The sequence below is a fragment of the Erpetoichthys calabaricus genome, chromosome 8, assembly GCF_900747795.2.
Source record: "Erpetoichthys calabaricus chromosome 8, fErpCal1.3, whole genome shotgun sequence".
Classification (NCBI taxonomy): Eukaryota; Metazoa; Chordata; class Cladistia; order Polypteriformes; family Polypteridae; genus Erpetoichthys; species Erpetoichthys calabaricus.
The window spans coordinates 70,509,564-70,515,933 of record NC_041401.2 but is presented as its reverse complement, the minus strand read 5'-3'; positions in this window follow the sequence as shown (position 1 = coordinate 70,515,933).

Genomic DNA, 6,370 nt, shown 5'->3' with positions numbered 1-6,370 from the left:
TTTAGATAACAGGGTCATGGTCTGCTTGGTAGCATCAAAGTGTAACTGAGCAATGCTAGAGCTTTACAGTTTAACATCTCATTGTGTTTTGTGTACCATTATTCATCCATCTGTTCATTAATTTCCTTTCTTTATTTTTCTCAGTGTTTTTAATTCTAGCTCAGTCATTACACAACACATGATCTACGTGTGCCCCTGGAGCACATCAATATACCCCAACACCTACAGTACATTTACAGAAATGGCTGTGTGGATTAAGGGGATGAAAGAATGACAGTCCAGGAGACTCCACTAATGATTTCCACGTCAGATTAGAATTATCATTTTGTTCACCTTCTTCAACTTTTGTCCCACAGCAATTATCTGTTGTAGCAGTTAGCTGGGCTTAAAATCATCCGTTGACTAAACCTGGAAGCAGCACTTTGGTTATACCAAAAAGGCACAAGAGGAACTTCATTTTCTAAGGTGGTACCCATGGAGGTGCGATAAAAGCGAACAATTTCAAGAGTGGGGGCTGAAGGGTCATTCCTGCTCAAAGTAAGTAAACACACATGTAAATATAAACACTTTCAGAGGGCAGGGTGGCTGCCTCCTTTCAAAGTCCATAGATGCAACTGTATAAAACAGTGGAGCAGCTCGTGGGGACCCATTAAATTTAAACTTTCGCTGTCTGCCCCCTTTTTCTTGGATCTGAGAATGCCACGTATGTCTCTAGTTCTTTCTCTCTCCCTTTTTGATTCAAGTGAAGCAACACCAACACTCACAGCCACAACATCTGGCACCGGCACTTGAATTTTTTAGCACACATCTTAACAATTGACCTTCTCATGTTCTTTGAGCTTTGTCAGACTTTCTCTTTTCCATTTCATACCTCACTGCATAAATGTGCTTGTGTCTCTTGGTTCCTGTCCACGACACCACCACTTCTTAATTTGTCTGTCCAACCTTTTGGTTAGTGGTGCTGTCAATCGCTTCTGCTGCATCCTTTGTATGCATAAAGCTACCTCGAAGCACAGTGCAGAGCATGTACATTTACATAATATTAATATATAAAACAAATTAAAAATGTATTGACTAAAAATCTTGAGTCAGTAATTTTCATTTTTCTACAATGTCATCAAACTTCAATCAAATTGGTCAAGGCATTTTTGACATTTTGAGGTGTTTAGTTTTTCTATTTTGGGGAGGTTTCACCCCCAAATATTGATATATCGAAATAGCCTTTCTTAGCAGATGCCTAGTGCCCCAGATGTACTGACCTGCCAAATGGGAAATTGTGTTTGTGCTAATGAGTTAGTCAGTCAGACAACTTTGCATTTTATATATTGTGATGAACGGCCGGGTCCCATGGCCGGCCGGGACGCCCCTGCTGTGTATGTTCCGGGGGAGCAGCCATGGACAGCTCAATACCTCCCCCGGGGCGCTTGGTGGCAGCCTCCCTAGCCGACGCTGATTCCCCAACCTCCCGCAGGGCTCCATGGGAGATGGAGTCCTCCACAGCTTGGTTGGGGCCCAGGGTGGCCGCTAGGGGGGGCTGATTCCTTCCAACAGCCCGGCTGGATGAATCTGCAGCCCCACCCGAAAGTGCAATTAGGACCAGGTGGTCAAGCACCTGGAACGCTTCCGGGTGGGTTATAAAAAGGGCCAGCCACCACCACTCGAGAAGCCAGAGTCGGGAGGAGGAGGACTAAGCTAGAGGAGGAGTGGTGGTCAAGGAGAAGAGTTTTTGGTGTGTTAAGTGCTTTGTGGGACTGTGTTGGGCCTGTGGGACACGGGGAAGGCGTGCCCCACGGCTGAAGAGAAAATAAAAGTCTGTTTGTTTAAGTACGTGCCTCTGCGTCAGTCTGTGCCGGGTCGGGCGCTATATAGCGCCTTTCACAATATATATATATTGTGGAGCTCGGCCCAGACACAGACAGGCGGACACGTAGGTACAACACCCAACACACGTTTATTCATATTTACAACAATAAAGTACACACAACTCCAAAACTCCCTCAAAGTTCAGGCCTCTCACACAATGCCTTCTTCACCGCCTCCACTCCTCTCCACCAAGCTCAGTCCTTCTCCTCTCCCGACTCCAGTCAATGAATAGAGGAAGGTCGCCCCATTTATAATCACCCGGACGTGCTCCAGGTGCCTCCCGATAATCTTCCCCCAGCACTCCCCAGTGTGGTGGAAGTACCGGCTGCACACCCGGAAGCACTCCAAGTGTTCCTGGTTGTCTTCCCCCCAGCACTTCCGGGTGTGGCGGAAGTGCTGAGGACCAGGGCTCTCCAGGCATTGGAGGGTCCCTATAGGGTTGAGCTTCCAAGCTCAGCTCCTGTGGTCCCCAAAGACACCAGGGCGGTTGCCCCCTCGTGGCTGGAGGAGGCGTAAGCCCGCCGGCGGGCCGGCTGGGCCACCCCCAGCGCTACCACTATATAGAGATAGAGATACTGAGATAGAGACGAGCAAAACACCCGCGCGTCGCAGCGGAGAAGGGGGGGGAAAGAGGGGGAAAAAGGAAAGGAAACAGGGGAAAAGAACGGAACAGGAGGGGCACAGGAAGGGGGGGGCAGGAGGAGGTGGGGGGCGGGCATGAGAGATAGAGAGCAGACAGACACACGAGACGGAGAGAGAGAGAGGAGAGGGAGGAGAGGAGAGAGAGAGAGAGACACATAGCGAGATGAGAGAGAGAGCCACACAGAGAGAGAGACACACAGAGAGACACAGAGAGAGCGAAGAGAGAGACTCCCGAGAGACACAAGAGGGAGAGAGAGCGAGAGCGAAGAGAGGGAGAGTAGAGAGGATGAGAGAGAGGGGGGAGAGAGAGAGGAGATAGAGAGGGGGGCGAGAGAGATGAGAGCGGAGAGGGGGAGAGAGAGGAGAGAGAAGGGGGGAGAGAGAGAGAGAGAGGAGAGAGAGGGGGGGAGAGAGAGGAGAGAGAGAGGGGGGGGGAGAGAGAGAGGAGAGAGAGGGGGGGAGAGAGAGAGGAGAGAGAGAGGGGGGGAGAGAGATGGACAGAGAGAGCGAGAGGGCAGAGAGAGGGGAGAGAGAGAGCGAGAGAGGGGGAGAGAGAGAGAGAGAGAGAGGGGGAGAGAGAGAGGGAGAGAGAGAGGGGGGGGGAGAGAGAGAGAGAGAGAGGGGGGGGGTGGGAGAGAGAGAGAGAGAGGGGGGGGGGGTGGGGGGGGGGGGGGGGGGGAGAGAGAGAGAGAGAGAGAGAGAGAGAGGAGAGACACACACCAGACACAGGAGGGACGTAGCGAGCGAGCGAGCAGCGAGAGAGAGAGAAGAGGGGGAGATGGAGAGAGAGATCGAGAGAGAGAGAGAGAGAGAGGGGAGCGGGAGGAGAGAGAGAGAGAGAGCGAGAGAGAGAGAGATGAGAGGACAGCAAACACGCAGAACAAGGACAACACAAGGACAGGGACAAGCAGGGGACGGGACGGGGAAAAGGGGCCGGGACGGGGGCAGAACCGCGTAACACACGACGGCCGCGGCGAAGCGCGGGGAGGGGCGAGTGAGCGGAGGGAGGGGATGGGGGGGAGAGAGAGAGAGAGAGAGAGAGATGGAGAGACACACACAGACATCGCGAGATAGAGAGAGAAGACACAGCCGAGATGGAGAAGAGTAGAGAGAGAGACACAGAGAGAGAGAGATGAGAGAGAGGCACACAGAGAGGAGAGAAAAGAGAGATAGGACAGAGAGATGAGGGAAGAGCGAGAGAGAGACACACAGAGAGGGAAAGATAGAGACACACAAGAGAGAGAGAGCTAGATAGCGAATTAGAGATAGACACACTATAATTGAGATATATATATATACACACATAGTATAGAGATATATATATACACACATATATATAATATATATATACACACATATATATAATATATATATATAAACACATATATATAAATATATATATACACACATATATATATAATATATATATACACATATTATATAATATATATATACATATATTTATACTAGCAAAATACCCGCGCTTCGCAGCGGAAAAGTAGTGTGTTAAAGAGGTTATGAAAAAGTAAAGGAAACATTTTAAAAATAACGTAACATGATTGTCAATGTAATTGTGTTGTCATTGTTATGAGTGTTGCTGTCATATATATACATATACACATATACACACATATACAGATATATTATATATACATATACACATAATTTTTTTATATATATTTTTATATATATATATATATTATATCACATACATACATACATATACACACATAGATGCACTTACAATAACATAGAAATCAATTAAACAACATTAACATCATTATCATATGAGAATATGAAGTAATATATAAGAAGCACATTTTATAAATATAAATTATTAAACAGTAAAATCTTCTTCTATAATTTGCTACCGTGGCTTTTCGTTGGTCTGTCCAGGATTTTAAATCACCTGTAGCTTGCAAACCGTTTCACCTATTGACTTGAAATCTGGTACACATATAATACGTCACGTCTGCTATCCGCTTTATGGGTGATGATTGTATTACTCTTTTTATGTTTATTTTATTTTAGAATCAACTCCTATCTGTGCACACCAGGGCGGCCGTGGGCAGATGCGTATGGTGTATTCACTCCATGTTATCGTGCATTGCGCTGTCACTGGTATTTTGATAAAAGAATTTGAACAATATAAGAAGCGTATAAATTATTAAACAGTAAAACATTAACATTTAAGAAGTAAAGTTACATTGAGTACTACTGCAGTGCCTTCGGGTATACCTCATTTTTTGTTTGCCCATTACATGCTTAAATGTATAAATTTTTGTGTACCTACCCGAGAACACGCGACATATAACCGAGCGTGGGAGAAGCATGGATTTTAAACACGCGTTGAGTTCATCTGCTGGTCTCCCTCGTGGAATAACTGGTAATGTTTGACTAAAATCTACAGCGAGTAAAACGACATTACCTCCTTTTTTTTTTTTACGATCTCTGAGATCTTGCTTTTTTCGGTTCAAGGCTTCATAAGCTCTTTTATGTTCCATGGTGTACTTAATAAGTACTAATTATCCCAAACCATCATCTTTGAATGTTGCAAGACTTTCGCCTTGTATGTAGATCGGGGTAATTACATTCATTGCATTCCTAGTCTGAATCACAATCTGATTGTATGGGTGGTTACCTGGCACTGTAGGGTTGCCACCCGTCCTTTAAAATACGGAATCGTGCCGCGTTTGAGAATTAAATTGCGCGTCCCGTTTTGAATCAATACTGGACGGGATTTATCCCGTATTTTTTTATCATTTTTTTTTTAAAGCAGCGTGTCATGCAAATCATCCCACACGCATTTTATGAAGATGCTCCTTTCCTACTTTTGATAGGGTAATACTTGATGTCATCGTTACTTTGATTGGTCTTTTTAACTGTCCAGTGAGGAGGGCGTGTCTTTTAAGTACAGTCTGCAAAGTGTTGGCACTGAGATGTGGCGTCAGCGCCATAGTTGAAGCCCCTAACGTTGCGGTCAGCAAGTCGGCTAACATCCGCCATGTGCCATCTTTCAGTTGCGAGAAGCAGATCATAGAATGGTTGAAACTGTTGCCCCTAACGTTGCGCCACGGCGTGTGGTTCGTTTATACCACATGTCTTCTCATTAAACTTTTATCTCGCGAATATGTTATTGCAATCCGCAGCGGGGAGCGTTTCTATAAACTTAATTTAAACTTACGTTTTACACCGTGCTTTGTTTCCCTTATGAACATGCTTGTATGCTTCACTCGCTCCGTTCTCAATTGTTTAATTAATTTTTTGCTGTTCGCTGTTTGCGGCTCTTCCTCCATTTCCCCCTACTTCGTTCTTTTATCTCGCGAATATGTTATTGCAATCGTTAACGGGAGTGTTTCAATAAACTGATTGAAAATAGTTTTGCATTTACCCTTTTTAGTAAAAGGCGAGCTTTTAAGCCTGAGAAATCACCCCGTAAATGCACACGTTTAATTGCACATGTGTTAATATGTATGGTTACACAGTATTAAAAGACAGTGAACAACGTCAGTTACCTTTGTTCCCGCGTTTGATAAAAGGTGAGCTTTTAAGCCTGAGAAATCCCCCGTAAATGCACACGTTTAATTGCACATGTGTTAATATGTATGCTTACACAGTATTAAAAGACAGTCAAAAATTAACGTCATTTACCTTCGTTCCCGCGTGTGACTCGTGCTGTAAATCTCTTCCTTGTTTTTAGTTCACGTGATTACGTAGGAGGCGTGATGACGCGATACGTGACTCCGCCTCCTCCATTACAGTGTATGGACAAAAAATATGTTCCAGTTATGACCATTACGCTTTGAATTTCGAAATGAAACCTGCCTAACTTTTGTAAGTAAGCTGTAAGGAATGAGCCTGCCAA